Raw genomic sequence first — 20,229 nt, forward strand, 5'->3', positions numbered from 1 at the left:
AGATATTGCAATTATGCACTCCACCCGGTTGTTTTGAAAGAGAAAGGAGATGTAAGTTTATTAAGAGCAATAATTTTTTTAAAAAAAAGAAATCCTTGGGTGTTTTAGAGGACACTCTTGGTAGGGAAAAGGGTAGATTCAATGGAAGAGAAGATATCCACGTGAATAATCCACAAAGTGTTTGTTAAAGAGTAATAAGGTTTCTTTTGTGAATTTTAAAGGTTTCTGCATAGAGATAAAGAAAAAGAAGACATCGCTTGTTGTGAATGCATGTGGATTGGAAGGATGAGCTTGGTAAAGGATAAGGTAGTGTGGATCTCGGAAATACGACAAATAATAATGTTGTGATGTTCATGCCATGTGGAGCATTGGATACACAATTATAGCTTAATAGGTCTCTAAGGTTGCTACTAGTTGTGGATTGGAGAATCTGCCATTTGTTGAAGCATATTCCTTGGCTAGCAAATCCCAAATGGTGTTGCACAGGTGGGCATGAATCATATGGAAAATCTGATGTTACCATTTTGAAGAGACATTAAAGTTGTAAACTAGTATGGAACTTGTACTAGGGTGCAGGCTCCAACTATTGATGTCGTGTGTATGGATAAGGCCAAGGGGTTGCCATCTGTAACTGCCACATGCTCAAGACGAGAAGATGAAGGGCGTGCAGTCATGTGGAGGACAAACAAGGGCTATTGAAGCCTTAAGCATGTCAGGGAGGATGATGCATATTGTTGCAAGCCCAGTCGCCTATGTTGCACCCGTTGTTCTCATGGTGAGCCATGAGCTTGGTTCTATGCTACACTTTCTTCTTCAGCGCATTTTTTTCTTGTACACCGGATGCTCCCACAAATGGTAAGAAGTGACCATCAGAGACTTCTGCATCTTGATGAGATATTTGGCTGGTTGATTGCTAGATGGTGAGGTGTGGAGATTATGACAGGCAGGTTATGAGTAGATTATGCACGAGAAGATTGAGGGTGAATAACCGAAACCCATAGCCAACTGATCATCTTCTCTTGCTTATATGTCCTAGAGATTTCCAAGAATATTCCGCCTCTCCATAAATCCTTCCCTCTTCTTCTTCATCTTTGTACCTTAAGGTCATAGCTGAACTAAACTTCTCTTTTTGATCCTTGTAAATCTCTTCATGAGAATGCAATTGGAATTGAAGACCTTCATTTTAACCAGATGCAAACTCATCCTCTTGCAAATCTTATAACCACCTCTTTCTCGGTCAGTGCACCAAATGAAGAGCACCCTGCCATGGCACCAAGAGAACCAAGAATTGGCTAGGTAGAGGCTACAAATGGCTTGCTGGCCACAAAAACCTACAAGAAACGTTTCTTCCTCACCAAGAACCATGCCTGCAAAACACACAAGAAATTGAGAGAAATTCTTCCATCTTTGCCCTCTTCCTCTTCCTCACTCTCCATAAAAATAAGCATGAAGCACAAGAGAGGAAACTAAGAACAAGAAGGCAAGTGTTGTTCCAAAATGGGAGAAATAAATGAAACGTGAGTGGAGAAGATAAAGGAAGAGAGAGGGTGTAACCACCTCAACCTCCCACCTCCTCAAATCACTCGACAAGCCTCTTCCTTTTCTTTTCTTGATATTATAAAAGTTGGATTGCATACATTTTGGCTAAGGTCTAAAAGACCCTTTAATTTTTGAAATGGAACAAAATACGAGATCCAGGAGAGCTGGGGACTCCAACCAGTGCCCATGTACGACCCATACCGGATATAATCAACCACCCATCCTACTCCTCCTACATTATTGATAGCTCATACTTGTTTCAATAGAGCCTTTCAGTGGCACGTTCTGGTCCTCCCTCCCCCATTCCTGGGGAGAAAGTTAGCCACCGGTTCTGGTAGGAGATGCTATCACCATCGCCTAAATGATTAGGCACCCAACCCATAAGCGCAACGACCCACTTGCAAGGGTGGTGCTCTACCAACTGAGCTATATCCCCTGTGCTTTGGACAAGTGAAGTATATTTGAATAGATTTAATGCTTCTTTTCCTTATCCTTGGCGCAGCTGGGCCATCCTGGACTTGAACCAAAGACCTCACCCCTGAAGTGAATCACCCATCCTACTCCCATCCTACTCCCCCTACATTATTGACAGCTCATACTTGTTTCAATAGAGCCTTTCAGTGGCATGTTCTTATCCTCCCTCCCCCATTCCTGGGGAGAAAGTTAGCCACCGATTCTGGTAGGAGATGCTATCACCATCGCCTAAATGATTAGGCACCCAACCCATACGCGCAATGACCCACTTTCAAGGGCGGCACTCTACCAACTAAGCTATATCCCCTGTGCTTTGGCCAAGTGAAGTATATGTGAACAGATTCGATGGTTCTTTTCCTTATCCTTGGTGCAGCTGGGCCATCCTGGACTTGAACCAGAGACCTCGCCCATGAAGTGAATCACCGCACCTACACCGAGATCCTATCTAAATTCTCTCTTAGGAATGATTCGTCCTTCTCGAACGCAGCGTACAACTCCCTGTCATACTGCGCTCTCCAAGTGTGCCTCGAGTCTCCCCTCCCTCTTCCCTCGTTAGTAACAAGTTCTGTTGGAAAAGAAAAAAAAGAGAGGCGTCAAGAGATTTTCATCAACGCTTAACTCTGGTCTGTACATTCTAGGATCCTTTTTCGAACCTACTCCTATCACAGAAGAGAGAAACAAAGACATTTCTCTCAAGGTATCAATTTGGTCTGGCAGTTGCGCGAAACACCCAATTGATGTGCATAGATTGAAATACTGGGGAACAATTCTCACTCGACATTCCTCCTGTGTATAGGCCTAAACTCCCTGCCTTTCTGAGTAGTCCTTCTTGGTTGGAGGACCCCTCAAACCTGGGAATTGAAATTGATTGCTTCTTCTATAGACCTGTGAGTAAAGCAGAAGAGGCTCGGATAGTATGATCCTTTCGCCACCCCCAATCAGAAGGGTGGTCCCGTAGTTCTTGGTTCATGAATTGGCGTTCTCAGGTGCTCCTTCTTTCACGTCTAAGCCAAAGTTGTTCAACCTGTGCTCAAGAGATAGTCATCCATACACTGATAAGGATTGTATAGATTCCTGAGGGGAGCCTTTGGGGGTAAGTGGTCCTCCTTGGATTGCCTGGATCCCACGAGTAAATAGAAAGCTGAATCCCCATAGGATTTCACCTGAATCACCTTATCCATCCTCCCAAAAAAGAATTTGATCCTGAAAGTCGAGATAGGAGGAGTATGCCATGCTAATGTTCCTTGGTAATAGAATTGGATTATACCCATCTTAGGGTTAGGTGATGGGCACATCTAACTACCCATGTGTTTGAAAATCTTCACGGCCCAAGCGCAATGACACAATTATCAGGGGCGCGCTCTACCAACTGAGCTAATAGCCTGTCATGCAAGCTCCCTTGGTCCATAAGGAGTGAGAGAGGCCTCCCATGCTGAAGTGGGGAGCCCATCCCCATCCCTCGGATTTCCCCGAGGAAGGATGGGATTCTTTTTAGTTTGTTTTGACCTAAGGGAACAAGCTCATGGATTAGGTCTTGTTTCACCTCTAAGACAGGAACATAAAAACTCGTCTAGGGGTGTGTAAACCACTTCTTCCAAGACTTGGAAGAGTGAGCAGAAAACCGAAGTGCCAAATAAGTATGAACTCTCCCTAAAAAGGAGGTAATCCAACCGCACCTTCCAGTTCGGCTACCTTGTTACGAATTCACTCTAGTCACTAGCCCTGCCTTCGACATCCCCCTGCTCTCACGGCTGAGGTAACGACTTTGGGCATGGCCAGCTCCCATAGTGTGATGGGCGGTGTGTACAAGGCTTGGAAACAGATTCACCGCCGTATGGTTGACCGGCGATTACTAGCGATTCCAGCTTTATGCATGCAAGTTGCAGCTTGCAATCCAAACTAAGGCCGAGTTTCTGATGTTAGCTTGCCCTCACGGGGTCGTGATCCTCTGTCCTGACCATTGTAGCATGTGTGTCGCCCAGAGTATGAGGGGCATGCTGACTTGACGTCATCCCCACCTTCCTCCGGCTTATCCCCAGAAATTTGTTTAGGGTTCTAATTTGAGTAATGGAAACTAAACACAAGGGTTGCGTTCGTTGCGGGACTTAACCTAACACCTTACGGCACAAGCTGACAAGAGCCATGCACCACCTGTATCCACGTTCCTGAAGGCACTCCTTTTTTTCAAAAGGATTCGCAGTATGTCAAGCCATGGTAAGGTTCTTAGCGTTGCATCAAATTAAACCACATGCTCCACCACTTGTGCGGGCCCCCATCAGTTCCTTTGAGTTTCATTCTTGCGAATGTACTCCCCCGCGAGATACTTATCGCGTTAGCTATAGTACTACACGGGTCAATACGTACAATGCCTCGTATCCATCGTTTATGGCTAGGACTACTGGGGTATCTAATCCCATTTGCTCCCCTAGGTTTTGTCTCTTAGTGTCAGTGTCGGCCCAACAGAGTGCCTTCGCCTTCGGTGTTCCTTCCGATCTCTACGCATTTCATCGCTCCACCGGAAATTCCCTCTGCCCCTACCATACTCTAGCTCAGTAGCTTCCACCGCCTATCCAAGGTTAAGCCCTAGTATTTGACAGGGGACTTAAAGAGCCATCTATAAATCTTTACGCCCAATCATTCTGGATAACGCTTCATCCTCAGTCTTATCGTGGTTGCTAGCTAGAGTTAGCCGATGCTTATCCTTCAGATACCGTCATTGCTTCTTCTCTAAGAAAAGGAGTTTACGACCCGTGGGCCTTCTACCTCCATGCGGCATTGCTCCATCAAGCTTTCCCCCATTGCGAAAGATTCCCCACTGCTGCATCCCGTAGGAGTCTGGGGCGTGTCTCAGTCCCAGTGTGGCTGATCATCCTCTCAGACTAGCTACTGATCATCCCCTTGGTGAGCCATTGCCCCACCGACTAGCTAATCAGATGCAAGCCCCTCCTCGGGTGGATTCCTCCCTTTTGCTCCTCAGCTTATGGGGTATTAGCAGCCGTTTCCAGCTGTTGTCCCCCTCCCAGGGGCAAGTTCTTACACGTTACTCACCCGTCCGCCACTGGAAACACCACAAGGATGCTCCCCGTCCGACTTGCATGTGTTAGGCATGCCGCTAGCATTCATCCAGAGCCAAGATCAAACTCTCCATAAGATTCCTAGTTGCATCACTTATAGCTTCTCATGCTCTTCTAGCTCTTCCTTCTACAAAGGAGGAGGATTCAACATTGCCATGGAGAAATTGGAAGAAGATCTCTTCTATTTTCAAGTGCCAAGATCAAGGTGAATCTTTTCACTTCCTATTCTATTAGCTGGAGGTTCATCCCTAGTATATCTATCCCTACCGGTTTATGTCAATATCACAAGCCTCTTTTAACCATTCCCTTATGAATTAAATTAAAGAGATGGAAGAAAAAGCTTGTATCCGGTTGAAATAGAATTTGTAGTGAACAGATGACTTGGGGAACGAAGTAAAGATAAAGGGATTGTACCCCCCGTCCCATGCGAGTGGCAAAATTGGCGGGCTGATCTTGATTCAGGTCCATGGAGGCCCACAATTTGGTAGCTAAGTCGACAAGCAAGCTGTAATATTCTTGCTTAAAATATATATATATTATAAAGGCCAGGTGAAGACTCGGGGAAGTGACAATGTTACATTGGGATGGGTTAATCTAATATGCTCGCCACTGAGTCCAATCGAGACATGGCTTAGCAAAAGAAAAAAAACCGTATTTCTCATGGGAACCTCCTCTTGGGAAGAGGATAAGGGATAAATATTGAATTAATGCAAATTTTTTTACTTTCCCCCAGCCGAAGCGTGGCTGAGGGAAGGGGATGGTACTAATATGGGAGAGTGAATGAGGTGGAGGGGAGAGTCTACATGCGGCCTAACATGTGGGGGAAAGGGAAGGCCTTATCCCTTCCTAGAAATACCCCTCTCTAAGAGGTGAGAGTAGGAAGGGGGTCGTGGTAATGATCTAGAGGGTTGTGGTGATAGTCTGGAGAGTCGTGGTGATAATCCGAAGGGTCGTGGTGATAATCGAGAGGGTCACAGTGATAATCTGGAGGGCAATCGCTGGTGGAGGCATTCCACGCAGGGGCAACCACGCTGTGTGTGAGGGAGGGCCTGAAGGCGCTGCGCCGTGTGTGGAGGAAGCTGCCAACTGCCGCCAGCTGCCACCACACTAGCCGCCACACTAGCCGCCAGCTGCCGCCAGGCCAGCCGCCAGAGCTGCCGCCATCCTTATTTCCCCCTGACTCCCTGTCAATCGTTGTCATCCCCCCCCATTTCGAGTTTTTTTTTTCCTTTCTTTTCTCCTCCTTTGACCACGTGGATTTAGGGGGAAATTAGAAGCTTCCTAAGTTATGGAAGCTTCTTAAAGAAGCAAGGCCTAAGACCTTGTACACATGGGATCGTTCCGGGAGGGGGTTTAAAAGCCCTCCCTTAAAACCTATGTTCCCACAGGCCTAAATCCCACAAGTTCATTCGCAAGAGGTTTTCTCAAATAGGCTTCAAAGCCCACAAGCCATTAGTAAGCTCTTTTTTTTCCGTAAGAACCATTCGTAAGGCCTTTTCACAAAAAAAAATCCCCGTGCCTAAAACCATAAGTCCCGTCTTGTGTTTGACCCCGTGTTTTACCCTCATACTTTTTCTTTTTTTTTGTACACTCCTAATGCCATCCTAAACCCCATATACGCCTTTTCCCCCCATACTATAAACCCTTGTGTTATCTTTTAAATTTCCATTTTGGTTTGAAAAAAAAACCCTAAATCCTTCCTCTCCTTTGCCAAAGATATCCCAAGGGCTTTCATAGATGTTTGTGAAGCCACACTCACACATAATTTTCCACCGTGATTATATCCTATAGACCATTTTTCTCTTAAGCTTTATAAACCTTTCCCTCTCCGAAGAAGCTAAGATTTTTGAGATCTTATTATCCCTTCTTGTGGGCAACTTTTTGAACGACTTCTTGCCTCGAAAGAGAGACGGTGGAAATCCGGAAGAAAGAATAAAAGCTGTCTTCACATTCCAACTGCGATGCCGCCTAAGAAAGTCCAAGGAGTAGCTGCGGGAGGGTCATCTCCTGGTATCCATATGGATATCTCACCCCAAAACCAGGTTTTTCTTCTTCTTGGTTTTAAAATCGGTTTTAAGCCAATCATGCAAAGATAAATTGTTAGGGATAGGATGTGTTTTTTCGAGTTATTTTCAATGAATGAGTTTAACTTAAATCGAACAAATGATAATGTATAGAACATAGTTTCCTTCGAATAGCATCATGCATTAAAACAAATTACGACCAAGATTATTTGCCTACTGTAGTAGTATATTTCGGCTAAATCTTGAAGGTACAAAAATCGCAGCTTGCACCATTAGTCCTATTCCTTTTTGCAATGAATCATTGTAAAAGATTAAATTCATGAAAGGTTTCTTTCATTGCTCAAATTACTAGGAAGTTATCATTGCCAATTGCATATCTTAGCAAGGAAAAGATTGTTATTTGGCATGAGTTTCATTTGCAAGGAAAAAGAAAGATTAAATTGAGTTTTACCGACTAAAAAATCAATTGTCACAAGGATTAAAAAAAACCGTGACGAGGTGATTAATATTACCTTCCAAAAGATAACCAAACCAATCTAAACTTAGAAATACCATGCTGCAAAAATATGCCTTGGAAATGATTTAAAGACCAAAGAAACGTTTATGCCTTAAGCACTTGAATACCTTCCCTGATTGTAGGGTCAATAAATTCGAAAATGTAAAGCATTAGATATCTTTTCATCATTTAATTCCTTGAGCAAACAAAGCAAACAATGCTCTTTAAACTGTTACAAGCACAATCATTTCGAGTGGTCGTTATTTGGCCAACTACTAAGGAGTGAATCCTTCTTTCCGAATGCATCTAGTACTTGATCCACGATCAATTGCCACTTGGCAAGATCCCCAAGAGTTTGTTTGTTACCCCTTATATCTATGGGTTAGGGTTGTACCCTATTAACCCAACTTAACCAATACCTTAAGTTCTATTAACAAAAAGTATGTCACTCCAACTTATTGATTGGTCCTTTGCTTCCAAGCAAATATCTAATTCCCTTATCTTGGTCACCTTTCCCAAGAAAGGTGCTATAATAGGATGACTACTCATCCTCTTGCAAGATAAACTTGCGCAAGAATTTGCCACTCTCATTGTGAGAAATTTGGCCATTCCCTTGTGATCAAATCACAAGATCATGCGACTTTGCAACTTGTTGCACAAGTGTCGCATCTAATCCATGGGACTATTTTACCCATCGAATGACGTCTTCTAATCACGGAATCATGATTAGATAGGAAACAGGGTTAGGGTGTCTTCATAATAATCCGTTTTTGATTGCACTAAGGCCAACATTGTCGGTCCTGGGGTTCCAAATTAAAATGGAGTTTCATCTTTTTAGTGAGCGATCCTTAAAGTAGAAACCTAGATCGTTTCTCGCAAGTATGTCCTATTGTCCCTGCATTTCGTGAATGTGAACAGGTTTTTAGGGTATGAGAGTTTCAACTTGGTAATAAGTGTGGCTAGGTCACGTCCTCAATGTACTAAACCCTAGTTAGCACTTTGGGATATGTTGCACTGATTTAACCCTTCCTAAGCGATTTCTTCACGGTTTAGGTGTTTAGGGTAAACCAATTTACTTGTCTATTCTTGAATATATTTACAATACCATTCTCGTAATCACATGATTCATTGCCAATGTATGATTAGGTTTACAATCCTTAACTTTTCTGGTTAAGATCAAAGTGTAAGTTAAGTTATGGCATAATTCCTATTGATCCTTCTATAACATGCAATCAAGATTCATGCTACTAAGCTTTAGGGTTTTATGTTTAAAACGAACCATGCAACATTTTTCTAATTTCATTTCTGAATGAGTTATTCGTATGCTGAATTTACACAACCTTTCATAACTACTTACGTAATTGATCGATATTTATGTCAATTTCCTAGAGATTAATCTACTTCATGCAGCCCTAGAATCATTTCCATGCCTTGCAAATACCTATGGATTATTAGCAACCTTCTTTAAAGAATCGTTTCAAAGAAGAGATGTCTAATAATGCAACATGCAATTTATTCTTTCCATGCATAATCGAAGTGTACTACCATAATTTCGACCTATAAAGATGGGCATTAGTTGATCTAAATTTGTTACTTTGAAATGCATAAAAACCACTTTCTAGGAATGCATAGAGATCTTATGCTTTTTTTTTCATTCACCGATTTGAAAAATACAAATGACCGGTTCTTTGATCGTAAGCTATTTCCATTAATTTAGCCAAAGTATTTCAATAAAAAAAGTGCGTCCTAATTCCATAAATGATCCATGCACAATTGAAATATTACGACATAAATCAAAATTTGGAAGAAAACTTGGACTTGTGGATTCGATGAAATGTCCACATTAATGCTAGGAGATGATCCTCCTGTGGTTGCACCTTATGCCTTTTTATGAGCCATCGAGACTTTGACGTTCTTACCTTGGCTGCAGAATTATGTTTTTGGCCCATGTCCCTCGTATGTGGAACTCCCTTTGAGATTCGGCTTCCTTGAGCGATTCCACCGTCTTTCAGAATCGAGCTTTAGAAGGCCTTGTAGGCTGCCTCTTCGAAGTAGGGAATGGATTTAAAAGACTTGAAATGGAAGGCTTTTAAAAGGAAACCAGGGGTTCTAAATGAACTTGTGTGGAAATGCCATAGGAGCCTTTTAAGAATTTGTGTGGGAGAAAATCCACAGAAGGGTTAAAAAATGGCTTTATGGAATGCAAGGGGAGGATTTACAAGGGAAGTACGGGGGTTAAATAGCCTTGTGGTAATGCTAAGGGGAAGGCATTGAAAAAAACCTGGCTATGGTGTCTTTTGGGGAAACCAAGGGTTGAAAGGGTTTAATTCTCGAGGATGTAAGGGGAGAAAAGGGCTTAAATTCCACGGGAAAAGGGGAAGTAAAGTTCGCTTGGGAAGGGTTATGAAAGTGCAAGGAAGGGAGCTTTTAATGGACTTTGTGAAATGCCAAGGGGAGGAAAGGGGGCTTAAAAGCCCCCCCCCCTTAGAAGCTTCTAAGGCTTCTAGCCTCAGCACGTGGCAGGAAGGAAAGGGGATAGAAATTTGATGGTGGCACCTTCTTCAAGTGGCAGAGGATGGAGATGGCACTGGCCGCGTATCCAGGCTTCAAGCGGCGGCAGCTAACGCATCAACTGGTGGCTCTACTCTCTCTCACACATGGCAGTATCACAACTCAGCTCACGACTCTCTCCTTCAGTCTCTCCACCACTTACTTGGCCTGGCAGCATCCCGGCCTTCCTTTCCCTTACTCCCCCCCCCCCCCCCCACAGGGGGTTTTTATAGGGTAGGGAGAGGTACCTCCCCCACCCCCCCCCCATGCAGCCTGATGCATGGCTTATCCCCTTCCACGAGCTCCAGCAAACAAGCTTAGTCATCCGTGCCTACTCCCTCTCCTCCGGCACAGCCTTCAGTTTGGGGAAAGAAGGGATAATTAGAAATTTTTTTACCATAAATTAATCAATTTTCCTTTGACCTCCTCCCAAGAGGAGGTTCACATGAAAATATGCAGGTTTTTTAGTAACCCTTAGTCTCGATTATTGCCAGTGGAGGGTCATGTTGTGCACAACATAAAGATCGCCTCGTTCATATCTTCGATGCCGAAATTTATTTGCATGAATATCACGCGGTTTAGTAATATTTTTCAACGGAAATATTACATTCTCTCCCCCTTGGAGGAATCAAGATGTCCTCATCTCGAGATAAATTGGGGATATTGATGGTTGAGAGTGCTTTCATCCACCCAAGTGGCATCCTCCTCGAGATAATATTTCCACTGGACGAGGCATTCTCTCAAGGTTCTGGATCTCAGTTGTCTCTCCCTAACATCTAAGATCCTGTCATGCCGTAGTTCAAGGACTCCTTGACTAGGCATTACAACTTGTTGCTCATCAAGCACATGGTTAGGATTATGTACATACTTCTTCAATAGGCTAATATGGAATACATTATGAGCCGTTAGGTTCTCAGAGAGTTACAGTCTATAAGCCTTAGGTCCTAGGCACTTGAGGATCTTGTATGGTCCACAATACCTTGGACTTAGCTTCTTGCAATCTCCTAAGGATAGAGAACTCTTCTTTGGGTGTACGCGAATGAAGACCATGTCTCCTTCCTCGAAGATTCTATCTTGAGGCTTCAAATCCGCGTATGCCTTCTGTCTATCCTTGGCGGCTTGGATGTCCTGTCTTATTGACTTTACTTGGTCATCCATCTCTTCCAACATCTGCCTTGAAGCTTCAACCCTCAAGGTTGGATCTGAGAAGTTTAGGGGACTTCGACAATCATGACCATACAATGCTTGAAAAGGGGTCATTTAAATGCTTTGTTGGTAAGAAGCATTGTAGGCAAATTCAATCAAAGGCAAGTATTGAATCCACCTTTTTGGTTCACGACAGCAGTGTGCCCTTAGCAAATCCTCGATAACTTGATTGACTCGCTCCATTTCGCCATCAGTTTGGGGATGATAAGCTGTACTAAAACTGAGTTGAGTCCCAATGGCTTCAAAGATAGCTCTCTAGAAATGTGATGTGAAGAGAGAATCACGATTACTAATGATTCTTCTGGGTAACCCATGTAGCTTGAATATCTCCTTGATAAACAACCTTGCAATGTATGAGGCTTTATAGTTTGTCTTTACTGGAATAAGGTGTGCAACCTTAGTAAGCATGTCAACCACAACCATGATGGAGTTGTATCCTCCCTGAACTTGGGGTAGGCCAACAACAAAGTCCATACTGATGAATTCCCATTTCATTTGGGAAATGTCAAGTGGTTGCAACTTCCCTGGCATTTTGACATGTTCGGCTTTGATACGTTAGCAAGACAAACACTCAGTGACATATTTGAGAACGGCACCTTTAAGCATCTCCCAATAGTATCTCTTCCTAACTACATTGAGAGTCTTGGCATAGTCAGGATGTCCTGAGAAAGGGGAATCATGAGCTTCCCATAGTATCTTCTGCTTAAGTGATTGGCTTGTTGCTATACATAATCTCGTTCTATAATAGACAAGTCTACTATTGATAGAGAATTCATGATACTTAGCCTGTAGCTTTTGGTCCTGGTCCTTGATAGGGATCTCCCTTAGCATCTTTTGATAGGATGGACCATGGCATGCTTCTTCTCTAGCTAGCTCAAGTATTGGGTTGTTTGGCATGGACACCTTTGTGGCTAGAGATCTGGCTGTTGATGGATTTTGCAAGATTAATGAGTTAAGGAATACCTTGCGACTGAGTGCATCGACAACTACATTCTCCTTTCTCGGTCGATATTTGATTTCAAAAGTCATACTCCTCTAGCACTTCAATCCACCGACGTTGCCTCATGTTGAGCTCGTTCTAGGTAAAGATCCACTTGAGACTCTTATGATCAGTCACTAGTGTAAACTTGATACCCAACAGGTAGTGTCTCCAAATCTTTAGAGCATGGATGACAGCTAACAATTCTAGATCATGGGTAGCATAATTCTTCTCACGGCTCTTCAGTTTCCTTGAAGAATAGTCTACAGGATGACCTTCCTGCATGAGCACACATCCTAAGGCAAGCGTGCTAGCATCAGTTACTACCTCGAACTCCTTACTGAGGTCTAGAAGTTTTAGGATAGGTACTGATAGCAAACTCTGCTTCAATCTATCAAAGCTAGTTTCTTTGACAGTTGACCATGCAATGGATGTTTGCTTTTTCAGTAAGTTCGTCAGAGGTGCTGCAATCAAAGTATAATTTTTTATGAAGACCCTATACCATCCTCTCAATCCAAGAAAACTGTGTATTTCTTTGACAGTTGTTGATATTGGCCATTTTGGAACATCTCTTACTTTGGCTAGATCCACTAAGATTCCTTCTGCTGATACGATGAGTCCCAGATATTCAATCTTACGCTTGAAGAATGCACCCTTCTTCATCTTAGCATACAACTTGTGTGACCTCATTGTCTCAAGGACAATCCAAAGTTGGGGTTCATGATCTTCTTCCTGTTTGTAATAGACTAAAGTATCGTCAAAGAAGACGAGTACGAAGTCATCAAGATATGGCCTAAAGATATCCTGCATTAACCTGTTGAAGGTGGCAAGCGCATTCGTAAGCCCGAATGACATAACTAGGATCTCAAAGTGCCCATATCTTATGTTGAATGCCATCTTTGGGATATCTTCATCCATGAACCTTATCTGATAGTAACCAAACCTGAGATCAATCTTGGAGAAGATCTTTGCACCCTAAAGACGATCAAGAAGCTCATCTATTCTAGGAATAGGATACTTGTTCTTGAATAGTTGATTGATTCAACCCTTTATAATCAATACACAGTCGAAGCATTCTATCTTTCGTTTTTTGGAATAGTACTGGAGCTCCCCATGGTGAACTGCTTGGAGCAATTGCTTGAGTTGTTCCTTCAGCTCTATTGCTTCCGGGATGGACATTCTATAAGGTCTCTTTGCAATTGGCGCAGCTCTTGGCACTAGCTTGATCTCATGATCCACTTCTCTTTGAGGCGAGAGTTCTATCAACTCTTTAGGAAATACATCTGTGTATTCCTTTAGCTATGAAGGTCCTTCACTAGACTCGTGCTTCTGATCTAACTTATTGTTCTTAATCAAGTAGACAGATAGTCCCTTTCTAACTCCCTTTATAATCCGAGATGCTTTGGCCAATTGAATTTTTTGTTTTCCAGCCTCACCTTGAGTTGTGACCAATTTCCCTTCAGAGTTTCGAAATGAAATTTGGCCCTTTCCAAAATGAACGTGAGCGTCATTAGGTTTAAGCCAATCCATTCCGAGTAGACACTCATGGATACTTAAGTTCGTGACTCTGAATTTGACCGAAATCGTCTTTCCTCGCAAAAAGAATTCCACCTTAGCAGTTTGCCTGGTACAAGTGACCTCACGACCATTTGCTAATTCCACAATCAAGGTAGGTGCTTCTACAGTGGCTATTCCTAATCTTTTTGCACAAGCTGGTGAGATAAAGGAATGTGTACTACCACAATCAATCAAGGTCTTGAAACCTTTACCTTGATAGTCTGACGGTGTCTAAATCACCGAGAACTGGCGATTTGGCCCTTTCTTGTGTAGAGCGGCATGGACTGTCGCCCTTTCAAACTCTGCTTCCATGGTCGGATCTTCTTCTTCGCACATTTCCCTGTTGGCAACGTAGGCGGTTCTTCCTCTGCATCGGGTAGCAGCTCCCTAGCCATGGCCCGTTCCTTGGAAAGGTGCCTGGCAATGTCCTCCTCCAAGCTTGGGACATTGCCTCTTGAAATGACTGGGCTCGTTGCAGTGGAAACATCGGAGGTTTCGGCCATTGCTTTGGGTAGGGACAAAGTTGTTGACATTATTATTCCTTTCTTTCTTTCTTTGTCCCCGATTCTAACCTTCAACTCTCTTCATTTGAGGCCTATGTACTCCTCTGTTCGGATCATTATAAGACCAAGTTTTGTTACCTGTTGGTCTAGCATGCACCTCCTGAATTATAGGCGCAGCTCAAATGAGTGCTTCTTGAAGATCTGATGGACGCATATATTCGAGACGTGTATTCACTGGTGGGTTTAAACCAGCACAAAATTTTGACACTTGTTGTGTCATGTCCATCTGTGGCACATACTTAAGAAGTGAGATGAATTTAGAGTAGTATGCATCAAGAGTGAGTCCCAGCTGATTCAGGTCGTAGAACTCATTCATTTTCTGCGTGCGATATGCCGGTGGTAAGTATCTTCCCTGCACGGCTTTCTTCAACTTCTCCCAGGTAACGGATCCTTCTGCGATCCCTTGATCTCTGCACCATTGCTTAAACCAAAGCCTGGCTTTGCCGGTGAGCTTCAGCTTGGGGAGCATTGCCTGGTATGCGAGTGTAGTACCGGCTGCTTCAAAGTAATCCTCCATAGAATCTATCCAAATTTCAGCATCCGCTTGGAGAGTTTTGCCTTTCTCATCAAATTCAGGCGGCTTAATGTTCTTGAGAAGAAACTTCTTCTCCTAAATTACGGCAGTACTTGATGTAGGAGGCAAGCTGGGAATCTGTACCTGCGATTGTGCCTGGATAAAGACTTCTTAACGTTATCTAGCCACTTTACTTTTTATCAATTCTCATAGACAAAACATACATTGATAAAAAGCAATCTTATTCCATTTATATGGGTCTAGCCCTTTCGGAGTACAACATCTCTTGGTATGGCAAAGCAGCTCTTACATTTAGTTGGAGGAGAATAGTGTTGTATTACATTTATCTATGGGAACTGGATAATAGTATGGTTTCGGGTCATGAATCTTCATGAATCGGTAAGTCATCGCAAGATTAGGGTATCCTTTCCTTTGGAACCCATTCTTCTCATAGCGAAAATGCATCTCAACCCTTTGTCGTTAAACCGAGAAATGCATCGTTGTCATAAACATGACTCGGAATACTAAGAACCTGTTCCATACTTCATTATTTTGCAAGACAACATCGAAAGTAAGGGAATGTTCGGAACATCCACATTTTCTTTACTTCTTCTTATTAAGATTTCTTAAAAACAAATCCTTTGTTGGTTCACTCTGATACAAACTGTAACGTGTCCACCTGTTCTCTTCAAGACATGTCTTAACAGCCCATCGAAAAGGAGATATAGAAAGCTCTGCCCGGCACTCCCATGGAATGTTACGGGGTTTGCGATCCAGGACTTTCCACGTCTGCCACGTAGCCGAAGTATTTTGGCCTTTCCCACTTAGGACCGACCTGAATCACGGTTTCTCCTAATGCTCATTTCCTAAACGGCAACTAGCGTTGAACCTGAGCGAACTACTTTATGTAGAAATGCCAGGTCCGAAGCAGATTCACATTGCACTTGGTTCAAGGAGAATGGGAAATGAGAGGGATGCAAAGCTCAACCTCTCTGCCATAAGGCATAGCCCCATTCCATTCCCCTAAAACAACGTAAACCGAGGTTATTCTAACCTAGAGTTTAGGTCAGCACCCTTGCTATTCATTTCCTTTGAAACGATCTTCTTGCTGTCATTTTTGATTGAGAAAAATTCCCGGCCAATCGAGACCACCCATCTGTAGGACGGACCCATGGCCACATCCACCGCACTTTCCTTAGGTTGTTTTAGTTATTTAATTATTTACCACATTTAGTTGGGCATGCATAAATCAGTTTCCTTAATTAGTCCGTTAGGCACCGGGTCCTTCACGTAATCATAGCACTTGACATAGAAAAACAGTGTCAACAAGTTTCTTTTCAACAGGTTGCCATATTTATCTTTGAAATACATTTATAAAGTCCAGCCTGTAGGCTTATCCATAATCCGCCCGAAGGCTTTCCAGCAATCCACAGGGATTACTAATCCAAGATTCCGCCCGTAGACTAGTATGCGGGCCTCAAGATCCAATCCCAAGTCACATTGGCCTCTTGTGGAGGGCCTGGAAGGCGAGGGATTTGAGGCCAAAACCCTCCTGGCACCCAAGTGTCCTCCTACTCCAAGTAGCGCTCAACAGAGAGACCTCTCGTGGCAGGTTTGGTCCACCTTTCCGGCGCGGCTAACAACCCCCTTGGTTAGGGTCAGACAGAGAGTCAGGGGTAACTGAGACTGCCTCTCCCTTCACGCCTTCAACCTCAAGCATTAGATATCTTTTCATCCTTTAATTCCTTAAGCAAACAAAGCAAACAGTGCTCTTTAAACTATTACAAGCACAATCATTTCCAATGGTCGTTATTTGGCCAACTACTAAGGAGTGAATCCTTCTTTCTGAATGCATCTAGCACTCGATCCCGGATCAATTGCGAGTTGGCAAGATCCCCAAGGGTTTGTTTGTTACCCCTTATGTCATTGGGTTAGGGTTGTACCCAATTAACCTAACTTAACCAATACCTTAAGTTCTATTTTCATTAATTTAGCCAAAGTATTTCAATAAAAAAATTGCATCCTAATTCCATAAATGATCCATGCACAATTGAAATATTACGACGTAAATCAAAATTTGGAAGAAAACTTGGACTTGTGGATTCGGTGAAATGTCCACATGAATGCTAGGAGATGATCCTCCTGTGGTTGCACCTTCTGCCTTTTTAGGAGCCATCGAGATTTCGACCTTCTTGCCTTGGCCGTAGACTTATGTTCTTGGCCCGTCTTCCTCGCACACGGAACTCCTTTTGAGATTCATCTTCCTTGACCGATTCCATTGTCTTTTAGAATCACGAGCTTTAGAAGGCCTTATAGGCTGCCTCTTCGAAGTAGGGAATGGATTTAAAATACTTGAAATGGAAGGGTTTTAAAAGGAAACCAGGGGTTCTCAATGAACTTGTGTGGAAATGCCATAGGAGCCTTTAAAGAATTTGTGTGGGGGAAAATCCATGGAAGGGTTTAAAAATGGCTTTGTGGAATGCAAGGGGAGGATTTACAAGGAAACGGGGGTTAAATAGCCTTGTGGGAATGTAAGGGGAAGGAATTGAAAAAAACCTGGCTATGGTGTCTTTTGGGGAAACCAAGGGCCAAATGGGTTTAATTTCCGAGGATATAAGGGGAGAAAAGGGCTTAAATTCTAGGGGAAAAGGGGGAGTATGATTGCTTGGAAAGGGTTATGAAAGTCCAAGGAAGGGAGCTTTTAATGGACTTTGTGGATTGCCAAGGGGAGGAAAGGGGGCTTAAAGGCCCCCTCCCTTAGAAGCTTCTAAGGCTTCTAGCCTCAGCACGTGGCAGGGAGGAAAGGGGATAGGAATTTGATGGCAGCACATTCTTTAGGTGGCAGAGGATGGAGATGGCACTGGCAGCATATCCAGGCTTCAAGCGACGGCAGCGGACGAAGCAACTGGCGGCTCTACTCTCTCTCTCACACGGCAGCGTCACGACTCAGCTCACGACTCTCTCCTTCAGCCTCTCCACCACTCCCTTGGCCTGGCAGCGTCCCGGCCTTCCTTTCCCTTACTCCCCCCCCCCCACAGGCAGTTTTTATAGGGTAGGGAGAGGTACCTCCCCCCCACCCCCCCATGCGGCTTGATGCATGGCCTATCCCCTTCCATGAGCTCTAGCAAACAAGCTTAGTCATCCACGCCTACTCCCTCTCCTCCAGCACAACCTTTAGTTCGGGGAAAGAAGAGATAATTAGAATTTTTTTTTCCATAAATTAATCAATTTTCCCTTGACCTCCTCCCAAGAGGAGATTCATATAAAAATATGCAGGTTTTTTTATTAACCCTTAGTCTCGATTATTGCCAGTGGAGAGTCATGTTGTGCACATCATAAAGATCGCCTCGTTTGTATCTTTGATGCCAGAATTTCCATGCATGAGTATCACGCGGTTTAGTAATATTTTTGAACGAAAATATTACATTCTCTCCCCCTTGATGGAATCGAGATGTTCTCATCTTGAGATAAACTGGGGATATTGATGGTTGAGAGTGCTTTCATCCACCCAAGTGGCATCCTCCTCGGGATAATCTTTCCACTAGACGAGGCATTCTCTCAAGGTTCTCGATCTCAGTTGTCTCTCCCTAACATCTAAGATCATGTGGTTGAGAGTGCTTTTATCCACCCAAGTGGCATCCTCCTCGAGATAATCTTTCCACTAGATGAGGCACTCTCTCAAGGTTCTGGATCTCAATTGTCTCTCCCTAACATCTAAGATCCTGTCAGGCCGTAGTTCAAGGACTCCTTGACTAGGCATTACAACTTGTTGGTCATCAAGCACATGGTTAGGATTAGGTACATACTTCTTCAATAGGCTGATATGGAATACATTATGAACCTTTAGGTTCTCAGGGAGTTGCAGTCTATAAGCATCAGGTAATCGGCACTTGAGGATTTTATATGGTCCACAATACCTTGGACTTAGCTTCTTTCCATCTCCTAAGGATAGAGAACTCTTCTTTGGGCGTACGTGAATGAAGACCATGTCTCCTTCCTCGAAGATTCTATCTTGAGGCTTCAAATCCACGTATGCCTTCTGTCTATCCTTGGCGGCTTGGATGTCCTGTCTTATTGACTTTACTTGGTCATCCATCTCTTCCAACATTTGCCTTGAAGCTTTAACCCTCAAGGTTGGATCTGACAAGTTTAGGGGACTTCGACATTCATGACCATACAATGCTTGAAAAGGGGTCATCATTTGAATACTTTGTTGGTAAGAAGCATTGTAGGCAAATTCAAGAAAATGCAAGTATAAAATCCACCCTTTTGGTTCAGGACAACAGTGTGCCCTTAGCATATCCTCGATAACTTGATTGACTCGCTCCATTTCGCCATCAGTTTGGGGATGATAAGCTATACTAAAACAGAGTTGAGTCCCAATGGCTTCAAAGATAGCTCTCTAGAAATGTAATGTGAAGAGAGAATCATGATCGTTAATGATTCTTCTGGGTAACCCATTTAGCTTGAATATCTCCTTGATAAACAACCTTGCAATGTCTCAGGCTTTATAGTTTGTCTTTACTGGAATAAGGTGTGCAACCTTAGTAAGCATGTCAACCACAACCGTGATGGATTTGTATTCTCCTTGAACTTGGGGTAGGCCAACAACAAAGTCCATACTGATGAATTCCCATTTCATTTGGGGAGTGTGAAGTGGTTGTAACTTCCCTGGCATTTTGACATGTTCATCTTTGATACACTGACAAGACAAACACTTAGTGACATATTTGAGAACGTCACCTTTAAGCCTCTCCCAATAGTAGCTCTTCCTAACTACATTGAGAGTCTTGGCATAGCCAGGATGTCCTGAGAAAGGGAAATCATGAGCTTCTCACAGTATCTTCTGCTTAAGTGACTCGCTTGTCGGTATACATAATCTCGTTCTATAGTACACAAGTCCACTATTGATAGAGAATTCATGATACTTAGCTTGTAGCTTTTGGTCCTGGTCCTTGATAGGGATCTCCCTTAGCATCTTTTGATAGGATGGATCATGGCATGCTTCTTCTCTAGCTAGCTCATGTATTGGTTTGTTTGGGATGGACACCTCTGTGGCTAGAGATCTAGCTGTTGATGGATTGTGCAAGATTAATGAGTTAAGGAATGCCTTGCGAACTAAGTGCATTGACAACTACATTCTCCTTTCCCGGTCGATATTTGATTTCAAAGTCATACTCCTCCAGCACTTTAATCCACCGACGTTGCCTCATGTTGAGCTCGTTGTGGGTAAAGATCCACTTGAGACTCTTA

Source organism: Lygodium microphyllum, chromosome 22 (assembly GCF_053477565.2).
Source record: "Lygodium microphyllum isolate KBCC chromosome 22, Lygodium_microphyllum_v1.1.10, whole genome shotgun sequence".
Lineage (NCBI taxonomy): Eukaryota > Viridiplantae > Streptophyta > Polypodiopsida > Schizaeales > Lygodiaceae > Lygodium > Lygodium microphyllum.